The following is a 24,785-nucleotide window of genomic DNA, read 5'->3' on the forward strand; positions in this document are numbered from 1 at the left end:
ATGTCTCATGTTTAAAGTGGTTATAAAACTAAAAAGATTTTTATCTTCATTCATTCTCTGCATTAAAGGGTCACTAAAGGAAAACATTCTTTTAGCTGAAATGACTGTTTACAGGGTATAGAGACATAATAGTTAACTAATTCCTTTTAAAAATAATTAAAAATAGATAAAAAAAACAATCATATAATGTGCCTGCAGTTAAGTTTAGTTTTTGCTGTTGTTTCCTGGTTCTCTGATGTACAGAGCCAATAGAGGGCAGTGATGGATTGTAAAACGAAACTGGATTGGTGCTAAGGAGTTTTAGACACACAGTAACCACACCTCCTTGATTAGTCACCACAGTGAGAAATCTCCCAGTACTGTGGTGATCAGGAAACAGACAACCAGGAAGTGTCCAGAACAGAGAGGATTTACAGCAACATCAAAGCAAAAAAGAACAATGAGGACATGAAACCAGGACTGCAGTAAGGTAAAGGAAGCAATTTAGCTAAAAAAAAAAAAAAATCCTTTAGTGACCCTTTAAGGTAAAACAAAACAAAAAAACTTCCAATAGCTGCTACTCCCCCAGCCTCACCATAAACAAATATCTGAGTCCGATCTAGATCCAGTGCTGTGCCTGTCTGCAGCAGCTCTTCCCCCTCTCTGCCTTCTCCCAGAAGACTTGGCAGTATTGGCTTCTGTTGCTGTCAACCAAATCCTGAGGGGGGCAAGTCCGAAACATGCTGTGTGTGTCTATGGACACGAGATCAAGTGCACACATATGCCCACATAGCAAGCAGCTTGCCATGCGGGCACATGTATCAGAGGAGGAGCCAAAATCATCAGCAGAGGACCCCAGAAGAGGAGGTTTAGAGCCACTCTGTGCAAAACCATTGCACAGAGCAGGTAAGGATAACATATTTGTTATATTAAGAAAAAAAAAGAAGTGTTACAACCCTTTTAAAAGTGAAATGGAATACATTAATACTGACAGATGACATTGCTTTAGTGTCTCTCAGCTCCAGTTCTAATGATAATTACACATACGGTAATTCTTTCTAAAATATCATGAATAATGCACATGTGATCCTAATTGAAGTGTAGAAATAATGAACATGAAAACAAGAAGGCAAAAATTCTATAACTAGAGGAACTACTCACAGTCTTTCACTGGAATAATTTGTCTGATTTGAAGTGAGTAGTGCCGATATACAGTACCACGTCTGGAGACACCACGGCCGCTACAGGGCATGGAGAAAAGTGATTCCCCACCCCCAGAACACGATGTGCCCTCACAGCAAGAAGTTTGTTATGGGGGCACACCTGCAGACTTGCTCCCAAGCCACACTGCCTGCAGCTTCACTGCTGCCTCAGTCCCTGTGAGGAGAAAGAAAGAGCTGAGAGTTGATGCTCTCGAGCGCATCATCTGATCGAGAGCGGGTTCAGGTAAGTATCTGGGAGAGGGAGCTGTTTTTTTGCATTAGGATGAAAAAAAAAAAAAAAACACTATAGACTAAATAGCAAAGCAGTTCCTGGGACTCAATGTGGAACTAAACACTCCTATACTTTACAGCAATTAATGAATGGAGCAGGTTTTTCTGCAAAGCGTTCTTTTAAAAAGGTGTGCAATATCACAATGTATGGAGGTTTCAAGAATAAAACGATCATTTATGTCCATAACAGGCTATGCTCCACTAGGACTCGTAATAACAAAAGGAACACAGAGAACATTTATAGTACAAAGATTTCACATATGCATATTATTCTATCAGTCAAGTTGGAATAGCTTTAACCACTTAAGGACCCCTTCACGCCAATGTACGTCGGCAGAATAGCACGGCTGGGCACATCAACGTATATGTACATTGTCCTTTAAGCCCAGCCGTGGGGTTGCGACCCAGTCCGAAGCTCCGTGACCGCGGGACTCGCGGACCAGATCGCCGCTGGAGTCCCGCGATCGTCCCGGAGCTGAAGAACGGGGAGAGCTGTGTGTAAACACGGCTTCCCCGTTCTTCACTTATCATACCGGCGATACCATTTATTCAATGTAAAACAGGAACCAAACACAATGCCCTTTTTATCAAAACATCAGTAAGAACTTGTTCTTGTTAAACGCAGAAACCAATCATATTTTCACTTTCAGCAGCCCTGCTGTCCTAGTGAACGACAAATTATTTCTTTCTACAGGCATCTATTCTCCAGACATTTTAACCGCTTCCCGACCGCCGCATGTAGATATACGTCAGCAGAATGGCACTTACAGGCACATTGGCGTACCTGTACGTCCCTGCCTTTCCGCGGGTCGGGGGTCCGATCGGGACCCCCCGCTACATACGGCGGTCGGATTCCCTCGGGGAGCGATCCGGGACGAGGGCGCGGCTATAAACGTTTATAGCCGCTCCATCGCGATCACTCCCCGGAGCTGAAGAACGGGGAGAGCCGTATGTAAACACGGCTTCCCCGTGCTTCACTGTGGCGGCTGCATCGATCAAGTCATCCCTTTTATTGGGAGACTCGATCAATGACGTCAGTCCTACAGCCACACCCTCCTACAGTTGTAAACACACACTAGGTGAACACTAAATCCTACAGCGCCCCCTGTGTTTAACTCCCAAACTGCAACTGTCATTTTCACAATAAACAATGCAATTCAAATGCATTTTTTGCTGTGAAAATGACAATGGTCCCAAAAATTTGTCAAAATTGTCCGAAGTGTCCGCCATAATGTCGCAGTCACGAAAAAAAAAAATCACTGATCGCCGCCATTAGTAGTAAAAAAAATTTTTTATAAAAATGCAATAAAACTATCCCCTATTTTGTAAACGCTATAAATTTTGCGCAAACCAATCGATAAACGCTTATTGCGATTTTTTTTTACCAAAAATAGGTAAATGAATACGTATCGGCCTAAACTGAGGGAAAAAAAAATGTTTATATATGTTTTTGGGGGATATTTATTATAGCAAAAAGTAAAAAACATTGCATTTTTTTTCAAAATTGTCGCTCTATTTTTGTTTAACCAAAACTCTGTGTTCTGCAAAATGCAAACACAGCTGGCCATACAAGGCTTGAAATCTGTCTGAATCTGCGGCAATCTGAGCAACTCAAAAAAATTAAATATTCCATGGACTCAACATGCCTCTCAGCAAATAGTTTGGGGTGTCTTCTTTCCAAAATGGGGTCATTTGGGGGGGTTGTGTGCCATCTTGGCATTTTATGGCCTTCAAAACTGTGATAGGTAGTGATAGGTAGTGAGGAGTGAAATCAAAAATGTGTGCCCTAAGAAATCTTGAAGGCGGTGCTTGGTTTTCGGGGTCCCGTACGCGGCTAGGCTCCCAAAAAGTCCCACACATGTGGTATCCCCGTACTCAGAAGAAGCAGCAGAATGTATTTTGGGGTGCAATTCCACATATAACCATGGCATGTGTGTGCAATATATCATTTAGTAACAACTTGTTGTACATTTTTTTATTAATTTTTTGGTCATTATTGAATCACTTGGGGCAAAAAAAAAAATATTCAATGGACTCAACATGCCTCTCAGCAGTTTCCTTGGGGTGTCTACTTTCCAAAATGGGGTCATTTGGGGGGGTTTTGTACTGCCCTGCCATTTTAGCACCTCAAGAAATGAGATAGGCAGTCATAAAATAAAAGCTGTGTAAATTCCAGAAAATGTACCCTAGTTTGTAGATGCTATAATTTTTGCGAAAACCAATAAATATACGCTTATTGCGATTTTTTTTTACTAAAGACATGTGGCTGAATACATTTTGGTCTAAATGTTTGACTAAAATTTAGTTTATTCGATATTTTTTACTTTTTGTTATAAGAAAAATCATTTTTTTTTCAAAATTTACGGTCTTTTTCCGTTTATATCGCAAAAAATAAAAAAATCGCAGAGGCAATCAAATACCATTAAAATAAAGCTCTATTTGTGGGAAGAAAAGGACGCAAGTTTCGTTTCGGTACAACATTGCATGACCGCGGAATTACCAGTTAAAGCAGCGCAGTGCCAAATTGTAAAAACACCTTGGGTCTTTTAGCAGCATATTGGTCCGGTCCTTAAGTGGTTAAAGTAAAAATAACAGGTCTGTGAGAGCCAGAATTGCCAGAATTCTTACTGGTTGGTAGGTGATTAAATACTTATGTCATGCAATAAAATGCTAATTAATTATTTAAAAATCATACAATGTGTAGCGCCAGTCTTATGGGGCTGACTGGGCTGAGAGGCAAATTAGTCTAGTGCCCACATATAGCGTCCGCAACTGTGGGGGGGTGCTGCTTCTAATTTTGACTATCCTATCATCCTCGACCACAAACCTTTCTCACTGTGCTATACGTTTTCTGCTGCACCATTGGCATGGTTTTATCCTCTAATGCCGCGTACACACGACACAACTTTTTTTTTATGTCATTAAAAACGATTGTGTGTGGGCTTCACAGCATTTTTGGGGTTCTAAAAAAATGGGCAAAAAAAAATTCAAACATGCTCTATTTTTTCGCTTTTAAGGTTGTAAAAAATGGTCGTGTGTGGGCTTTAACGACGTGAAAAATCTGCGCATGCTCAGAAGCAAGTTATGAGACGGGAGCGCTCGTTCTGGTAAAACTAGCGTTCGTAATGGAGTAAGCACATTCATCACGCTGTAACAGACTGAAAAGCGCGAATCGTCTTTTACTAACACAAAATCAGCTAAAGCAGCCCAAAGGGTGGCGCCATCCAAATGGAACTTCCCCTTTATAGTGCCGTTGTACGTGTTGTACGTCGCCGCGCTTTGCTAGAGCATTTTTTTTTCACGATCGTGTGTAGGCAAGGTCGTTTTAATGATCGGGTTGAAAAACGGTTGCGCGTACGCGGCATTAGTCCCCTCCATAAAAATATAAGAAATTTGTGCTTAAAGTAGAACTATAGGCAACACTTTTTTTTTTTTTCATTTTGGAGAGTAAAAGGAGTGTTATAGCCCCTGTCAGTTTATTTTTTACCATCCCTGTCCCATTGCAGAGATTTCCCTTCATTTCCTGCCCCTTAAACAAACAGGAAGTGAGAGGAAATCTATGCAAATTAAGGGAATCCATTGCCCTCCACCCAGGCCCTCAGAGCTAGTGTCCCCACTCCAAAATTTCAGGGTGGGTCTTAAACAGAAAGGGGTGTTGCCTTGACAGGAAGAGGTGGGTCAGATTTAAATTAGGGGGTGCACAAGTTTAGTCAGGCCTAGGGCAGCACAAAACCTAAATACAGTACTGCCGTTGTCACAACAGGAATTGAGAGGAAATCCCTGGTTGTTACAGGGCTCAGATCTAGTGACCCCATCAAAAGATTTCCCCTCTATTTCTGTTCTGACGACAACTCAAATTTGGGATTTTCTTTCACTTTCCTCTCGATGATAAATGTAAATACAGGGGGTGAATCTCCCTAAAGGGGGCACAGACAGCAATAATCCTTCTCCACTGTATCCAAAACGAAAAAAACTTTAAAGGATGATTCAACACACCGTATCTAGCGTGGAAATATATTTTAGCTGAGCTGTCCCTTTTGTGAGAAGTCAAAATGCTATCTATAGCAAACATCACAAAGCTGAACTCCAGGAAGTTATGAAAAGAAAACACCAATTCATGCAGGAATGTGCTTATAAAAGCAACGAGTGTAAGTGCAGAAATTTGACTTGCTATTCAGCCTGCAGGTGATCGGACTGAAAAAAAAATAAAAAATTGCCCACACTAACCAGCCAGCCTGAAAACAAACCAAATTGCCCGCCTAACAACTCATGATAAAAGCAGAGGGTTTTGCTGCACACATTCTCAAATATATGTGGAAGCTGCAGTGCCCATGCCAAGGGGCGTGACTTTGGTTCAGATAAAAGGTGATGCTGGAGGACAACCATCTCTAGTCAGAAGGAACCACGGCATGCAACTGAGGATATCATCTGGGAAATGTCTGGGCGCAGCATCAAAAGTGGCAGCACTTGCCCCAAATTGATGTACAGTGCCTTGAAAAAGTATTCACACCCCTTGACATTTTCCATATTTTGTCATGTTACAGCCCAAAATGTAAATGTATTTTATTGGGATTTTATGTGATAGACCAACACAAAGTGGCACATAATTGTGAAGTGCAAGGAAAATGATAAATGAGTTTCAACCTTTTTTTACAAATAAATATGTGAAAAGTGTGGCATGCATTTGTATTCAGCCCCCCTGAGTCAATAATTTGTAGAACCACCTCTCGCTGCAATTACAGCTGCAAGTCTTTTTGGGGATGTCTCTACCAGCTTTGCACATCTAAAGCGTGACATGTGTGCCCATTGTTCTTTGCAAAATAGCTCAAGCTCTGTCAGATTGAATGGAGAGCATCTGTGATCAGCAATTTTCAAGTCTTGTCACAGATTCTCAATTGGATTTAGGTCTGGACTTTGAATGGGCCATTCTAACACATGAATATGCTTTGATCTAAACCATTCCATTGTAGCTCTGGCTGTATGTTTAGGGTCATTGTCCTGCTGGAAGGTGAACCTCCACCCCAGTCTCAAGTCTTTTGCAGACTAACAGGTTTTCTTCTAAGATTGCCCTGTAATTGGCGCATCCATCTTCTCATCAACTCTGACAGCTTCCCTGTCCCTGCTGAATAAAAGCTTCCCCCAACATGATGCTGCCACCACCATGTTCCATGGTGGGGATGGTGTGTTCAGGGTGATGTGCAGTATTAATTTTCCGCCACACACACAGTGTTTTGCTTTTAGGCCAAAAAGTTAAATTTTGGTCTCATTTGCAGTGCAAACTGCAAGCAGGACTTCTTATGGCTTTCTTCTTGCCACTCTTCCATAAAGGCCAGATTTGTGGAGTGCACGACTAATTCCCTGTACACACGATCGGTTCATCCGATGAAAACGGTCTGATGGATTTTTTCATCAGATATCCGATGAAGCTGACTTTCATCAGTCTTGCCTATTTTTTGGTTAAAAAAACGATCGTGTCAGAACGCGGTGATGTAAAACACTACGACGTGCTGAGAAAAAAGTTCAATGCTTCCGAGCATGCGTCGACTTGATTCTGAGCATGCGTGGATTTTTAACCGATGGACGTGCCCACAGACGATCGTTTTTTTCTATCGGTTTTTTAACCATCAGATCATTTTAAAACAAGTTCATAGTTTTTTCACCGATGGATAAAAAAACGATGGGGCCCACACACGATCAGTTCATCTGATGAAAACCGTCCATCAGATAAACCAATCGTGTGTACGCGGCATAATAGTTTTCCTGTGGACAGATTCTCCCACCTGAGCTGTGCATCTCTGAAGCTCCTCCAGAGTTACCATGGGCTTCTTGACTGCTTCTCTCATTAATGCTCTTCCTTGCCTAGCTGGTCAGTTTAGGTGGACAGCCATGTCTTTGTAGGTTTGCAGGTGTGCCTCACTATTTCCATTTTCAGATGATGGATTGAACAGTGCTCTGTGAGATGTTCAAAGCTTGGGATATTTATTTTTATTTTTTTAACCTAACCCTGCTTTAACCACTTTTTGCAATTCGGGAACTGCATTGCTTTAAATGACAATTTTTCCCCACAAATAGAGATTTCTTTTGGTGGCATTTGATCACCTCTGCAGTTTTTATTTTTTGTGCTATAAACAAAAATAGAGCGACAATTTTGAAAAAAATGCTATATTTTTTTACTTTTTACTATAATAAATATCCCGCAAAAATATACATAAAAAAAAAATTCCCCTCAGTTTAGGCCGATACGTATTCTTCTACATATTTTTGGTAAAAAATGTGTTTGATTGGTCTGCGCAAAGTTATAGCGTCTACAAAATAGGGGATAGTTTTATCGCATTTTTATTAATAATTTTTTTCTTTTCACTAGTAATCGTGGCGATCAGCGATTTTTTATCGTGACTGCAACATTATGGCAGACACATCGGACACTTTTGACACCACGTGTCATTTTTACAGCGATTAGCGCTATAAAAATGCACTGATTACTGTAAAAATGACACGGTCAGTGAAGGGGTTAACCTGTAGGGGAGCTGAAGGGGTCAAGTGTGTCCTAGGGAGTGTTTGTAACTGTTAGGGGGCGTGGCTTGCCATGGCACGTCACTGATCGTTGTTCCTGATAACAGGGAACACGATCAGTGACAGTGTCATCTAGGCAGAACGGGGAGATGTTGTGTTTACACTAACATCTCCCCGTTCTTCAGCTCTGTGACCCGATCACGGGACACCGACGGTGATCGGGTCCGCGGGTCCCGCAAGCGTGGTCTCCCTGACCACGCTTGCGGGACCCGCGGACCCGATCACCCGCGGACCCCTTCCGTGAGCTCCCTGCTCACGGAAGGGCCGCAAACGCGCCGGCGGCGGCTCGCACACGACTCTCAAATTAAAGGGGACGTACCTGTACACCCATGTGCGCAACCGTGCCATTCTGACGACGTACATCCTCGTACACCGGTAGGGAACCAGTTAAACTTCTCCACAACTTTATCCCTGACCGGTCTGGTGTGTTGCCTGGCCTTCATAATGCTGTTTGTTCTCTAACAAATTTCTGAGGGCTTCACAGAACAGCTGCATTTATACTAAGATTAAATTACACAGGTGGAAATTGATTTACTAATTAGGCAACTTCTGAAGGCAATTGGTTCCCCTAGATCAGGGATATGCAATTAGCGGACCTCCAGGCGTTGCAAAGCTACAAGTCCCATCATGCCTCTGGGTGTCATGCTTGTGGCTGTCAGAGTCTTGCTATGCATCATGGGACTTGTAGTTCTGCAAAAGCCCGAGGTCCGCTAATTGCATATCCCTGCCCTAGACTTTAGTTAGGGGTATCAGAGTAAAGGGGGCTGAATACAAATGCACGCCACACATTTCAGATATTTATTTATAAAAAAAATTAGAAAACCATTTATTATTTTCCTTACACATCACAATTATGTGCCACTTTGGCACTGTACCTGTGAAAGACAGCTATATAAATCTGTTGGTGCCCAGCACAGAGGTTGAATCTACATACTGGACACCACTCCTTATTTAGTGCCCTCCCTCCTTCCCCGGCCAATACCCCCTTACACGGACAGGCGCAGAGCCAAGAAGTGTTGTACTACGGTGGGCAGAATCTGATAGGGAATCCAGTGCCTAGTTCCCCACTAGGTTTGCTTTACTTTTTACTGACAGAAAACAGCAGTGGATGGATCCACAGCCATTGTTCACTCCAATAGTGGCTTTTGAATCTGCCCGCTGCCATACGCTGTCAATCAAAAGTAAAGTGAATCTAATGGGAACTTGCTTCTTATGCCGCGTACACACAATCATTTTTCGGGTTGTAAAAAATGTTGTTGTTTTTTTTATGTCATTACAAACGATCGTGTGTGGGCTTCGGAGCATTTTTCGTGTTCTGAAAAACGGGGAAAAAAAAATTGAAACATGCTCCATTTTTTAACAACGTTTTTAACGTTGGCGTTTTTTGGGTTGTAAAAAATTATCCTGTGTGGGCTTTAACGACGTGAAAAATCTGCACATGCTCAGAAGCAAGTTATGAGACGGGAGCGCTCGTTCTGGTAAAACTACCGTTCGTAATGGAGTAAGTACATTCATCACGCTGTAACAGACAGAAAAGTGCGAATCGTCTTTTACTAACACGAAATCAGCAAAAGCAGCCCCAAGGGTGGCGTCATCCGAATGGAACTTCCCCTTTATAGTGCCGTCGTACGTGTTGTACGTCACCGCGCTTTGCTAGAGCATTTTCTTTTTCACGATCGTGTGTAGGCAAGGCCGTTTTAATGATCGGGTTGAAAAAAACTTAGTTTTTTCTAGACCCTTAAAAACTTTGTTTTTTTACAACCCGAAAAATGATCATGTGTACGCAGCATAAGAGCCCCGTAAGGCTCCACCTACCCAGTGACAAGTAATTTTCCAAATATGGACATTGTCACATTTGGGTGGTGGCATCGCTAGTATCCCGGGCCCCTTTGTTTACATTTACAGTGTCTTCAACTCAGGGAATCAAATGGGACCGGGGGTACAGCACTATGCAGGAAGTCATTATCGTTTGCTAATACAGTAAAACCTTGGTTTGATAGTAACTTGGTTTGAGAGCGTTTTGCAAGACAAGTTAATTTATTTTATAAATTTTGACTTGATATACAAGCTAAGTATTGATATAAGAGTAGCGTCATCTCACAACCGAGTATAAAAAAGAAGAGAGGAGCCTTTAAGTGTAGCAATATGGTTACATTTAACCACTTAAGGACCGCCTCCTGCACATATACGTTGGCAGAATGGCACGGCTGGGCACAAGCACGTACCTGTATGTCCTCTAAGTGCCCAGCCGTGGGTCGTGGGCGCGCGCCGCAGCTCCGTGACCACGGCCGCGGGACCCGCGGACCCCGATCGCCGCCGGAGTCCCGCGATCGGTCCCCGGAGCTGAAGATTGAGGAGAGCCATGTGTAAACACAGCTTCCCCGTTCTTCACTGTGGCGCTGTCACTGATCGTCTGTTCCCTGATATAGGGAAAGACGATCAATGACGTCACACGTCCAGCCCCGCCCCGTACAGTTAGAAACACATATGAGGTCACACTTAACCCCTTCAGCGCTCCCCTAGTGGTTAGCTCCCAAACTGCAATTGTCATTTTCACAGTAAACAATGCATTTTTATAGCATTTTTTGCTGTGAAAATGACAATGATCCCAAAAATTTGTCAAAATTGTCCGATGTGTCCGCCATAATGTCGCAGTCATGAAAAAAAATCACTGATCGCCGCCATTAGTAGTAAAAACATTTTTTTTATAAAAATGCAATAAAACTATCCCCTATTTTGTAAACGCTATAACTTTTGCGCAAACCAATCGATAAACGCTTATTGCGATTTTTTTTTACCAAAAATAGGTAGAAGAATACGTATCGGCCTAAACTGAGGAAAAAAAGTTTTTTTATAAATTTTTCGGGATATTTATTATAGCAAAAAGTAAAAAATATTGCATTTTTTTCAAAATTGACGCTCTATTTTTGTTTATAGAACAAAAAATAAAAACCGCAGAGGTGATCAAATACCACCAAAAGAAAGCTCTATTTGTGGGGAAAAAAAGGACACCAATTTTGTTTGGGAGCCACGTCGCACGACCGCGCAATTGTCAGTTAAAGCGACGCAGTGCCGAATCGCAAAAACTGGCCAGGTTCTTTACCTGCTTTTTGGTCCGGGTCTTAAGTGGTTAATGACGGTACAACATTTAGTAACTTAGTGCTACACTTAGAGGTGCCTCTCTTCACTTTTATACTCTGTAAAAACAATGCTTTGATATACAAGTGCTTTGGATTACAAGCATGTTTCTGGAATGAATAATGCTTGCAAAGCAAGGTTTTACTGTACAGCCATGCCCCACTCTGAGTCCTGGTGTACCTCCATCGACCAGGTCATGGATCTAAAGCAGTACTAAACCCATTTATTCTTTACAGCCAGGGAAGCTGCCACCTTAGCCTATCTGATCTACAGTTGCTATGGTACTGCACATGTGATCAGCTATGACACCAGCCACTCGATGGCTTGACAGTTTGTTTGAGAGCTAACATAAGCACACTAGTGGGTATAATAGATGGCATTCAAGGTATGCCTTGAATTTAACTGTTTTGGGAAAGAATTAAAGTGGCTGTAAACCTCTGAATTGAAAAATAAGTATATCCTTCTATAGTATGCACTTGCCTCTATCCAGAGTACCTATTGTGATTTCTGTCTCCTCTCTCGTTTCTCTGCTATCTGTATGAGTCTTAAGCCTGGTACACACGATCGGATTTTCCATGGACAAAGCGCAGGACTTTTGTCCGAAGGGCATTGGTCATGAACTTGTCTTGCATCCAAACGGCAAAGAATTGTCGGCCAACAAACATATAACTACGTGTTTTTTCAGCTCTTTAGCGCCACCCTTTGGGCAACTTCTGCTAATGTTGTGTTATGGTTAGCATTGCTTCCGAGCATGCGTGTTTGTACTTTGAATTTTTGTCCGACGGACTTCTGTACACACGATCGGATAATCCGACATCACACATTTGTTGTTGGAAAATTTTAACGCATGCTATCCAACATTTGTTGGCAGAAAATGCAACAACAATTGCCCAATGGAGCATACAAACGGTTGGATCTTCCAGCAACAGCATGCCATCACACAATTCCCGTCGGAAAATCCGATTGTGTGTACAAGACTTTACAGTTTATGCTAACACCAGACAATCCTGGGAGACAGCTCTGCCCCTCCTCCAGCACACAGCAGGTAATTGACAGCCTCAGCTGTGTACGTTTCCCTATAAGACCATCACTTGACAAAGGAGCCACGAGCCGAAAACGCATTGTCATGGAGACGGCTTGTGTACACATCCTGTTGCATTCCAGCTTGCGTTCCTTCCAAGCCCTTGTTCTTGCCAGTGGCGCACTTCCGGGGTTTATAGAGCCTTACGCTGTGAAATCACATCTCTGTGGTCATTAGTTTCTCCCATAGTCACCTCATTAAGATCCACATCACTAGCATGCATACTGGCCTTTGGGCTATGTAATAATACTGAATCAGTGTGACATCCAGTTTATAAGGATATGCAATTTGAAGCTGATGCTGAGGATGGTTGATGACTGTGCTTTTAATTTTATTTTAATTTAAATCATCTTTTAATAAATATGGATGCTTTGCAGTGTAATAATTGAGCGGTGTGGTGCCTCCTTTATAATGTGAGATCCTACAAAGACATTGTCATTTAACCTTTTCGCTAGAGCTGCACGATTCTGGTCAAAATGAGAATCGCGATTCTTTTGCTTAGACTAAAGATCACGATTCTCAAAAACTGAATGCCAGAAACCCCCCCAAATAAATAAACCTGTGATTTATCTGAAAATATGAATATATAAAAAACAGACCAGTGATATGTTTATAATGTTAAAGACCATATAACTCCTATGAAAAAAGCAGGGACCCGAAAACAGCCGAAACCAGGCTGCTCTGTTCAAAACCAACTGCACAGAGTGGGTAAGTATAACATGTTTGCTATTTTTTTTTATTTCTTTAAAACACAAGATTTTACAATCACTTTTAAGCTTGTAGGAGGAGTATTCATTCTGCACCAACTGTCCTATCAGGATGCCGGACCCCTAACCCTCTATCTGGACAGTGCTGATTGGCCCTGTGCTGATCACATGCACCCTCCCAAGAAAAAAAAAAACTCTCTAGCAATACACACCAAACTGAGCATGTGCCGGTCCACTGGCTCTGTATTATCAGGAAAAATATTGGGGACAGTAAAAATGGGAGGATCAGAGAAGGAATAACAAAAAACAGAGGGGAAAAAAAAAAACGTGATGTATCCAAAAAAGATACCTTATGTAACAGACCCACTTACAAACCTAGATTAGAAGTGGGGCTTCATGACTAAAACACAATGCATATAGAAATGAGGCAGACAATAAAGACTGCCCAAAGGACCATAAACATGAGCAAATTTAGGACCAAAGTCAGGATAAAAAAATTGCAAGAAAATCTTGGATTGTAAGCACAAAGAATACTAATTAACGTTAAAGGGGAGCTCCACCCTAAAGTGAAACTTCCGCTCATTGGAGCCACCTTTCAGGGGGGAGGGGGGTGCGTATGCCTGTCCAAGATAGGTATTTGCACCCACTTCCCGGGGAGAGACTTTGCAGGAAACTGCGGGTAGTTTCCCCCGTTGTGTTTTGGGAAACACTTGGGTCCCAGGACACAGCGGGGACCAGTGAGCACGGCGCAGCGCGACTCGCGAATGTGCACTAGGGAACCAGGCAGTAAAGCCGCAACACTTCACTTCCTAGTTCCCTCACCGCTGATGGGGGTGGGGGCAGCTGAGAGACGCGCGATCGCTCATCTTCTGCTGCTGATGTCGCAGGACTCCAGGACAGGTAAGTGTCCTAATATTAAAAGTCAGCAGCTACAGTATTGTAGCTGCTGGCTTTTAATATTTTTGTTTACAGCGGAGCTCCGCTTTAAATACAAATACATAAAAGGGACCTCCCACCTTAACCTATAAAAAGAGACAACGTGGCTGAATGTTCAAAAAAAAAAGAGACAACGTTGTCTTAAAAAAAACATCAACCAAAAAAAGGAGGATTAGAGAAGACAGGATCAACCAGCCTTTTTACACAATGTGTAGGATTAACCCCTTAGGTTCCAAAGTGATATAACAAGGATGCAGGATCACTGGTGTAAAACTGGCGGCTCTCCAGCTGTTGCAGAACTACAAGTCCCATTACAAGGCTGACAGTGACAATTATGATTCCCAAAAGCAGAGACATGATGGGACTTGCACAGTGCCTTACAAAAGTATTCACCCCCCTTGGCTTTTTACCTATTTTCTTACATTACAGCCTTTAGTTCTTTTTAATCTGAATTATATGCGATGGATCAGAACACAATAGTCTAAGTTGGTGAAATAAAATTAGAACAATATATACATAAAACTATTTTTCAGAAATAAAATAATGATAATTGGCATGTGCGTATGTATTCATCCCCTTTGTTATGAAGCCCATAAAAAGCTCTAGTGCAACCAATTACCTTCAGAAGTCACATAATTAGTGAAATGATGTCCACCTGTGTGCAATCTAAGTGTCACATGATCTGTCATTACATATACACACCTTTTTGAAAGGCCCCAGAGGCTGCAACACCTAAGCAAAAGGCATCACTAACAAAACACTGCCATGAAGACCAAGGAACTCTCCAAACAAGTAAGGGACGATGTTGTTGAGAAGTACAAGTCAGGGTTAGGTTATAAAAAAATATCCAAATCTTTGATGATCCCTAGAAGCACCATCACATCTATCATAAACAAATGGAAAGAACATGGCACAACAGCAAACCTGCCAAGAGACGGCCGCACACCAAAACTCACAGATCGGGCAAGAAGGGCACTAATCTGAGAGGCAGCCCAGAGACATAAGGTGACCCTGGAGGAGCTGCAGAGTTCCACCGCAGAGACTGGAGTATCTGTACATAGGATGACAATAAGCCGCACGCTCCATAGAGTTGGGTTTTATGGCAGAGTGGCCAGAAGAAAGTCATTACTTTCAGCAAAAAACAAAATGGCACGTTTTGAGTTTGCAAAAAGATATGTGGGAGACTCCCAAAAGGTATGGAGGAAGGTGCTCTGGTCTGATGAGACTAAAATTGAACTTTTTGGCCATCAAAGAAAACGTTATGTCTGGCGCATTCCCAACACATCACGTCACCCAAAGAACACCATCCCCAATTAAACATGGTGGTGGGAGCATCATGCTGTGGGGATATTTTTTAGCAGTCGGGACTAGGAAACTGGTCAGAGATGAGGGAAAGATGGATGGTGCTATATACACTGATATTCTTGAGCAAAACCTGTACCACTCTGTGTGTGATTTGAGGCTAGGACGGAGGGTCCCCTTCCAGCAGGACAATGGCCCCAAACACACTGCTAAAGCAACACTTGAGTGGCTTAAGGGGAAACATGTAAATGTGTTGGAAAGGCCTAGTCAAAGCCCAGACCTCAATCCAATAGAAAATCTGTGGTCAGACTTAAAGATTGCTGTTCACAAGCGCAAACCATCCAACTTGAAGGCGCTGGAGCAGTTTTGCAAGAAGGAATGGGCAAAAATCCCAGTGGTAAGATGTCCAAAGTGACTTGGAGCTGTGATAGCCGCAAAAGGTGGCTCTACAAAGTATTGACTTCAGGGGGGTGAATAGTTATGCACATTGACTTTTTCTGTTATTTTGTCCTATTTGTTGTTTGCTTCACAATTAAAAAAATAAATAAAAAATCTTCAAAGTTGTGGGCATGTTCTATATATTAACCACTAGCCGACCAGCCGCCGCAGTTATACGGCGCCAGTTCGGCTCGCCTGCACGAAATCACGTAGGTATACGCCATTTTGCATTCCAGCCATTAGGGGCGCCCCCTGCTCGCCCCTGGTGCCGACGCGCATGCCCTGCAGGCGCAAACATACAGCTCCCGGTCCTGTCAGGGGGAGAAATGACTGATCGTATGTTCATACAATGTATGAACAGCGATCTGTCATTTCCCCAAGTCAGTCCACCCCCCCTTCAGTTAGAAGACACCTAGGGAACATAATTAACCCTTCCCTGCCCCCTAGTGTTAACCCCTTCCTACCAGTGACATTTTTACAGCACTGATCGCTATAAAAATGCCAATGGTCCCAAAAATGTGTCAAAAGTGTCCGAAGTGGCTGCCATAATGTCGCAGTACCGATAAAAATCGCTGATCGCCGCCATTACTAGTAAATAAAAAAATATTAATAAAAATGCCATAAAACTATCCCCTATTTTGTAGACGCTATAACTTTTGCGCAAACCAATCAATAAACACTTATTTCGATTTTTTTTTTTTTTACCAAAAATATGTAGAAGAATACGTATCGGCCTAAACTGAGGGAAAAAAATGTTTTTTTATATATTTTTGGGGGATATTTATTACAGCAAAAAGTAAAAAATATATATTTTTTTTTTCAAAATTGTCGCTCTATTTTTGTTTATATCGCAAAAAATAAAAACCGCAGAGGTGATCAAATCCCACCAAAAGAAAGCTCTATTTGTGGGAAAGAAAGGACGCCAATTTTGTTTGGGAGCCACGTCGCACGACCGCGCAATTGTCAGTTAAAACAACGCAGTGCCGAATCGCAAAAAGTGGCCCAGTCATTGATCAGCAAAATGGTCCGGGGCTGAAGTGGTTAAATTATGCAAATCCTCAAACAATCTGTTAATTCCAGGTTGTGAGGCAACAAAACACAAAAAATGCCAAGGGGGTGAATACTTTTGCAAGGCACTGTAGTTCTGCACCAGCTGGAGGGCGCCAGTTTACTGCATATACAGACTGATTTTCCTGGTGTGGGTTTAGTAACACTTTAACTCCCAGTGTGCCCTCAATGTTTACAAAGCGGCGGAATCCTTGGAATTGAGCTTTGTTTCCCACTCTAGGGCGGCATACCATGAATGAGAACGCTCACAATTTCCTAGTGTTCCTTATGTTCGCTCTGGTAGGTGACCTGTCAAGTCATGAAATGGGTGGCGCCCTAGCTGATCACATGTGCAGCGCCATGGCAACTGCAGATCAAACAGAGGCCAAGATGGCAGCCTCCTGGGCTGTAAAGGAAGGCTTAGTTCTGATTTAAGAATCGGGCACTGGCAGCGATGGGTTCTTAAAGTGACAGTAAGGAGTGCCGCACACCTTGGAAATGTTCCTGACACTGGGAAATGTTTACCTGAATCAGGTGCCGGCAATTCTTCTGGAGACTGATAGTTATGTGTTTGTTGGACAGAAAATCCGGTGTGATCCCAGGGATCCACGGACAGAGAATACAGTGTGATCCCAGGGATCCACGGACAGAGAATACAGTGTGATCCCAGGGATCCCAGGGATCCACGGACAGAGAATACAGTGTGATCCCAGGGATCCCAGGGATCCACGGACAGAGAATACAGTGTGATTCCACGGACAGAGAATACAGTGTGATCCCAGGGATCCACAGACAGAGAATACAGTGCGATCCCAGGGATCCACAGACAGAGAATACAGTGCGATCCCAGGGATCCACAGACAGAGAATACAGTGCGATCCCAGGGATCCACGGACAGAGAATACGGTGTGATCCCAGGGATCCACGGACAGAGAATACGGTGTGATCCCAGGAATCCACAGACAGAGAATCCGGTGTGATCCCAGGGATCCACGGACAGAGAATACGGTGTGATCCCAGGAATCCACAGACAGAGAATCCGGTGTGATCCCAGGGATCCACGGACAGAGAATCCGGTGCGATCCCAGGGATCCACGGACAGAGAATCCGGTGCGATCCCAGGGATCCACGGACAGAGAATCCGGTGCGATCCCAGGGATCCACGGACAGAGAATCCGGTGCGATCCCAGGGATCCACGGACAGAGAATCCGGTGCGATCCCAGGGATTCACGGACAGAGAATCCGGTGTGATCCCAGGGATTCACGGACAGAGAATCCGGTGCGATCCCAGGGATTCACGGACAGAGAATCCGGTGCGATCCCAGGTATCCGCGGACAGAGAATCCGGTGCGATCCCAGGGATCCACGGACAGAGAATCCGGTGCGATCCCAGGGATCCACGGACAGAGAATCCGGTGTGATCCCAGGGATCCACGGACAGAGAATCCGGTGCGATCCCAGGGATCCACGGACAGAGAATCCGGTGCGATCCCAGGGATCCACGGACAGAGAATCCGGTGCGATCCCAGGGATCCACGGACAGAGAATCCGGTGCGATCCCAGGGATCCACGGACAGAGAATCCGGTGCGATCCCAGGGATCCACGGACAGAGAATCCGGTGCGATCCCAGGGATCCACGGACAGAGAATCCGGTGTGATCCCAGGGATCCACGGACAGAGAATCCGGTGTGATCCCAGGGATCCATGGACAGACACAGAGCTGCTCTGATAGGTGAAGGGTTCTGATCTCTATGTGTACAATACCTCCCCTCCCCCCTGTGCTGGGTACCACACTGCACTCCCATCCCTCCATACAGACCCTCTATGCTGTGTAGTGTATAGGTGTGAGTACAGCATCTCACCTGACACAGAAGGTCATAGCGACACGACACTCTCCTCTCTTCTCCACAAGTCTTTCCACCAATCCTGTCAGGCTGTAATGTAGAAGACGGTTGAGCCCCTCAGAACGTAGCAGATAGCGGCCCACACACCGCGACCCTCCAACACTCACCTCCGGGGTGCGCGCTGTCCAATAAACCATTCACCTGTTACTATAAATAAACAACTACCTCATATTCACAATGCAATATTCCTCACAGCCACAACCAAACCTGCAGCCAGTCGAAACCCCGCCTACTCTCCCTGGGTACACCCATCGCTTGGTATCAGCGACCGCCCACTTGCGCCAATACTCACTGCTATTGGTAGACGGTGACGTCTGTCTGCAGGCACGCCTCCTTTAAGGGAATTTCCAGACTTGCTTTGAGTTTGGTAGAGCCGCGCCGGTGGGCGTGGTATGCTTTCGCTAGAAGCTATTTTGGTAAGCGTCGATTGGACGCCTTGGCTACTATGGTGTGTGTTAATTGGCCATGAGAGCTGCTTGTCAGACACAGGCTGTCATTGGCGTGTCATTAGTATGTACGTTTACAAGTGGAGAATATGACAGTGCGGTGCGTGATCTGTACTCACTACAACTGGAAGCGTTGGATTTGTTGCGATTGCACTAATACGGCAACTTCGTGTATTATGATCCGTAGTCCTCGTATATAGGTGTGTGGTGCAGGCAGTATATATATATAGCCCTACCCTAGAAAGAGCCACTTGGTGATTTGGGTTCTACACTCCAAGAACACCCTCTGATACACCTGGATGAATGCAAGCAAGCCGGGGTGCCAACCTCCCGAAATGAAATTTACTGACACGACACAAGAAATTTACTGACCGTGACAATTTTTTACTGCCTGTTTTCAGTTCAAATATCAATATTTTACCACTTCAGCTCCGGAAGGTTCACCCTCCTTCATGACCAGGCCATTTTTGCAATATGGTACTGCGTTACTTTAACCACTTGCCGACCGCCTAACGTCCAAAGGGGCTATATCTGAATGATGGGTGCAGCTACAAGCATCATTCAGATATTGCCATTTTCATCCGGCGATTCCCTACACCATAAGAACAATCATAGCGGCTGTTCCGCCACTTGATCGTTCTTACGGGCGGCGAAAGGGGATGCCCCCCCTCCTGCTGCCCTCCGGTGCTTCTACCGACTCATCTGTGCGATCGCTGAGTCGGAGAACGGATCCACTGGCCTCGGTTCTTGACCATAGAGATTTCCGGCAGACCAGATGGTCAACGGAGTCTCTATGATCGTCGGAGCCCGGGCGCAATGTTATGACGTCACGCCCGGCCTCTGCATTTAAAAAAACGGCGCAGATTCGGCTAGGAAGCGGTGATCTTTTTTATTTTTTTTATTTTAGGCTTCCCAGCCTAGAGGTGAGATGTGGGGTTTTATTGACCCCATATCTCACTGTAAAGACGTCCGATCATGCCATATTCCTATTACAAGGGATGTTTACATTCCTTGTAATAGGAATAAAAGTGATACATTTTTTTATTTTTTTTTAAAGTGTCAAAATAAAAAAAATTAAGTAAAATTAACAATAAAAAAAATCGTTTTTTTTAAAAGCATAAGCAAACGTATAGGTAAGTCCCGCCCACATATGAAAACGGTGTTCAAACCACACAAGTTAGGTGTCGCCGCGAACGTTAGAGCGAGAGCAATAATTCTAGCCATAGACCTCCTCTGTAACTCAAAACATGTAACCAGTAAAAAATTGAAAGCGTCGCCTATGGGGATTTTTAAGTACCGAAGTTTGGCGCCATTTCACGAGCATGTACAATTTTGAAGCAAGACATGTTTGGTATCTATTTACTCGGCATAGCTTCATATTTCACATTATGCAAAAAAATTGGGCTAACTTTACTGTTTTTTTTTTTTAAAGCATGAAACTGTTTTTTTTTTTCAAAAAAAAGCGCTTGAAAAATTGCAATGACCGCCATTGAATTCTCTAGGGTCTCTGCTAAAAAAACATATATAATGTTTGGGGGTTCTGTGTTATTTTCAAGCAAAAAAAATATGATTTTTACATGTAGGAGCGAAGTGCCAGAATTGGCCTGGTTGTCAAGTGGTTAGCTGACAATTGTACGGTCGTGCAACGCTGTACCCAACTAAAATGTATGTAATTTTTTCTCACAAATAGAGTTTTCTTTTGGTGGTATTTGATCACCTCTGCGGTTTAAATTTATAATATTTTTTACTTTCTGCTATAACACACATTTTCTTCATTAATTTAGGCCAATATGTATTCTTCTACATGCTTTTGCTAAAAAAAAATTGTATATTTAGTGGTTTGCGCAAAAGCTATAGTGGGGTAGATTTAGGAAAGAATTACGCCGGCGTAGCCATAGATACGCCGGCGTATCTATTTTCTATATTCAGAAAGCTAGATACGCCGACATTAGCCTAAGATACGACTGGCGTAAGTCTCTTACGCCGTCGTATCTTAGGGTGCATTCTCCCGCTGGCCGCTAGGTGGCGCTTCCGTAGTTGTCAGCGTAGAGTATGCAAATTACATACTTACGCCGCTTCACAAACGTACGTGCGCCCGGCGTTCAAATTTTTTCGTTTGCGTGAAGGCTTTTTCGGCGTAAGGCTGCTCCTGCTATTAGGAGTCGCAGCCAATGGTAAGTATGGACGTCATTCCCGCGTTGCGATTTTAAACTTTTACGTTGTTTACGTAAGTCGTCCGTGAATGGCGCTGGACGCCATTTACGTTCACGTCGAAGGCAATGACGTCCTTGCGACGTCTATTACCGCAATGCACGTCGGGAAATTTGAGGGACGGCGCATGCGCAGTACGTTCGGCGCGGGAACGCGCCTAATTTAAATGATCCACACCCCCTACCGGATCATTTGAATTACGCGCGCTTACGCAGGCCCCTTTTACGCTACGCTGCCGCAAATTACGGAGCAAGTGCTTCGTGAATACAGCGCTTGCTCCTGTAATTTACGGTGGCGTAGCGTAAAGACGATACGCTGCGTCGCCGTATCAGTGAGCGCCCCTTATCTGAATCTAGCCCACTGTCTACAAACTATGGGATATATTTATGGATTTTTTTTTATAATAATAGCGGCGTTCAGCGATTTATAGCGGGAGTGTGACATTGCAGCAGGCAAATCGGACACTAAGTAACACTTTTTTGGGATCCAGTGACACCAATACAGGGATCAGTGCTAAAAAAACATGTTATAATTCCTCTGTGCAAGGGTTTTGCACAGAGAGACCCAGTTCCTCCTTCTCTGGGGTGCCCTGGCTCCTCCTCCGCATCTAGTGCCCCCACAGAGTGCCACTTTCCATGGGGGCAGGATGCTGCTGCATCAATGGACACAGACAGCAGGACTCAGCCCCGCCCCCGACTCCTGTGTCACTGGATTTGATTGACAGCAGGGATAGGCCCCTTTCACACAGGGCAGTGGAGGTACGGTGGCGGTATAGCGGCGTGATTTTTAGCGCCGCTATACCGTCGTATTTACTGCGGTATTCAGGCGCTAGCGGTGTGGTTTTAACCCCTGCTAGCGGCCGAAAAAGGGCTAATACCACCGGCAATGCGCCTCTACAGAGGTGCATTGCCGGCGGTATTACTGCGGTTTCCCATTGATTTCAATGGGAAGGAGCGGTAAACACCCCTATACCGCTCCAAAGATGCGGCTAGCAGGACTTTTGGAGCGGTCCTGCTAGCGCACCGCTTCAGTGTGAAAGCCTTCGGGCTTTCACACTGAAGACTGCAGGGCACAATTTTTTCAGGCGGTATAGCAGCGCTATTTTTAGCGCTAAACCGCCTGAAAAACTAGTCAGTGTGAAAGGGGCCTAAGCTTATGGCTCCTGCTGCCATCAATCTATCTAAGGAAGACCTGAGACAGCGGCAGGAGCTGCTGGGCTTGTTCTAATCGCTGATAAGGTCGGGTTTAGGTAAGTAAAAGGGGGGATCTCGGGGGCAGCTGCACCACAGAAGGTTTTTCACCTTAAATTAAAAGCCAGCCGCTACACATACTGCAGCGGCTGACTTTTAATAAATGGAGACTTGCCTGTCCTGAAGTCCCTCGATGTCGGCACCGCAGCTGATGTTTCATATCAGCTGTCTGGTGCTGTCGTCACTATTGCGGGTAAGGGAAACCGGCAGTGGAGCCTTTCGGCTTCATGCCGGGAACCCTACTGCGCATGCGCAAGGCTCGCTCCTCTCTCCTATTTGCCCGGCGGCCAGGGGAGGAGGAGGAGGGCCACGGCCAGACTCCCGGAAGTGGGGAAGGATACCTGTCTTTGAGGCACCAGAGGGGGGAGGAATCCGATGAGCGGAAGTTCCACTTTGGGTGGAACTCCCCTTTAATGCAAAGAATGCATTGAGGTAAAAAACCTCAAGACTTTACAACCCCTTTAAATGTGTGCCTAAAATGTGCTTGGTTACTGTGGAGGAGGTTCTTGTACTATGGGAAGGCAGAGATCCATATTCCTACTTTGCAGAAACACAGGATCACTACCTTCCCTACTGACAGAACAATGGTCTGCCTTGATTACATAGGCAGACCGTCATTCTGCTTCTTTCCCGAATGATCGGCGGGTCCCAGCAGAGATCGAGTATCCAGATCCGCTGATTGGCTCTCGCTGTGTCCAATCACAGCGGTTGAAGGTCGCCGATGGCGCGCATGCGCCCCAGACCACGTACTAGGTACATGATCTGGCACAGAGTGCCCGCCTGCTGCAGTAAATGTACATGGGGTGACAGCTAAGCGGCTACAGACATGTAGCAAGTGCGATTAGCAATGTGAGAAAGCAAAATACATATTTCTAGTTTTACATGAAGGTCAGTTTTAAATAGCCAAGCACAGAGTTATCAGAGTCTGCAGGGTTCCCCATTACAGTGACAGGGGGACCCTGATGTAAAAGGGAACACTGCAGACTGTGATGTAAAGGAGAACTCTGAGGACTGTGGTGTAAAGGGAAACTCTGATGTAAGGAAGTTTAGTCACCAGAGGCAGCCTCTCTCTTTACACAAGAGTCCACAGAATTCCCCCTTACATTCACAGAGTTCCCCTTTAAATCACAGTCCACAAAGTTCTCTCTTACACCAGAGTACACAGAGTTACAGTGCAAGGGGAAACTCTGTGGACATGGATGTAAAGGAGGATTCCAATGTACAGGGGAATGCTGCTGACCATGATGTAAGGGAGAATGCTGCAGACTCTGGTATAATGGTAACTCTGATGTAATGTGGTCTCTGTTCACCAGCCCCCCCCCCTTACATCAGAGTCCACAGGGGTATGTGCAATACTCTCCAATACCCCTGCCAGTACCCCTGCCAGTACTCTGCAATACCTCCGCACAATACTCTGCAATACCCCCGCACAATACTCTGCAATACCCCCGCACAATACTCTGCAATACCCCCGCCGCACAATACTCTGCAATACCCCCGCACAATACTCTGCATGACCTCCGCACAATACTCTGCAATACCCCTGCCAGTACTCTGCAATACCCCCGGCCAATACTCTGCAATACCCCTGCCAGTACTCTGCAATACCCCTGCCAGTACTCTGCAATACCCCCGCACAATACTCTGCAATACCCCCGCACAATACTCTGCAATACCCCGGCCAATACTCTGCAATACCCCGGCCAATACTCTGCAATACCCAGCCAATACTGTGCAATACCCGACCAATACTCTGCAATACCCGGAAAATACTCTGGAAAAAAATGCGTTTTAACCACTTCCTGCCCTCCAGCCGTCATATGACGTCCTTGACTTTGTGCAGGGATATCTGAATGATGCCTGCAGCTACAGGCATCATTCAGATATCATCTTTTTCAGCTGGCGATTCTCTACACCATAAGAATGATCATGGTGGCTGTTCTGCCTCCTGATCATTCTTACGGGAGGTGAAAGGGGATGCCCCCCCCTCCTGTCGCCCTCCGGTGCTTCTTCCGACTCACCGCTACGATCAAAGCCAGGATCGTTTTTTATTTTTTTATTTATTTCAGGCTTCCCAGCCTAGAGGTGAGATGTGGGGTCTTATTGACCCCTTATCTCACTGTAAAGAGGACCTGTCATACTATATTCCTATTACAAGGGATGTTTACATTCCTTGTAATAGGAATAAAAGTGATCAAAACATTTATTTTTGGGGAAAAACGTGTCAAACTAAAATAAATAAAGTAAAATGAACAATAAAAAAAATTGAAAGCGCCCC

General features: G+C 44.5%; 1 protein-coding gene across 2 annotated transcripts in view; it reads right to left on the minus strand.

Annotated features, from left to right (window-relative positions):
• Positions 1 to 18,844, minus strand: part of CYLD (CYLD lysine 63 deubiquitinase) — a 133,070-nt gene extending 114,226 nt beyond the window's left edge. Inside the window, exons 1-2 of one of the 2 annotated variants that reach the window (XM_040328703.1) lie at positions 18,708 to 18,844; positions 18,559 to 18,630 (exon numbers count right to left, since the gene is read on the minus strand). The gene's annotated coding sequence lies outside the window, so the exon portion shown is untranslated. Of the gene's footprint in view, positions 1 to 18,558 lie in introns of both variants that reach the window. The other variant, XM_040328702.1, reaches the window with a different exon arrangement.
• Between the last annotated feature and the right edge of the window lie 5,941 nt (positions 18,845 to 24,785).

This window comes from Rana temporaria, chromosome 11, assembly GCF_905171775.1.
Source record: "Rana temporaria chromosome 11, aRanTem1.1, whole genome shotgun sequence".
Classification (NCBI taxonomy): domain Eukaryota; kingdom Metazoa; phylum Chordata; class Amphibia; order Anura; family Ranidae; genus Rana; species Rana temporaria.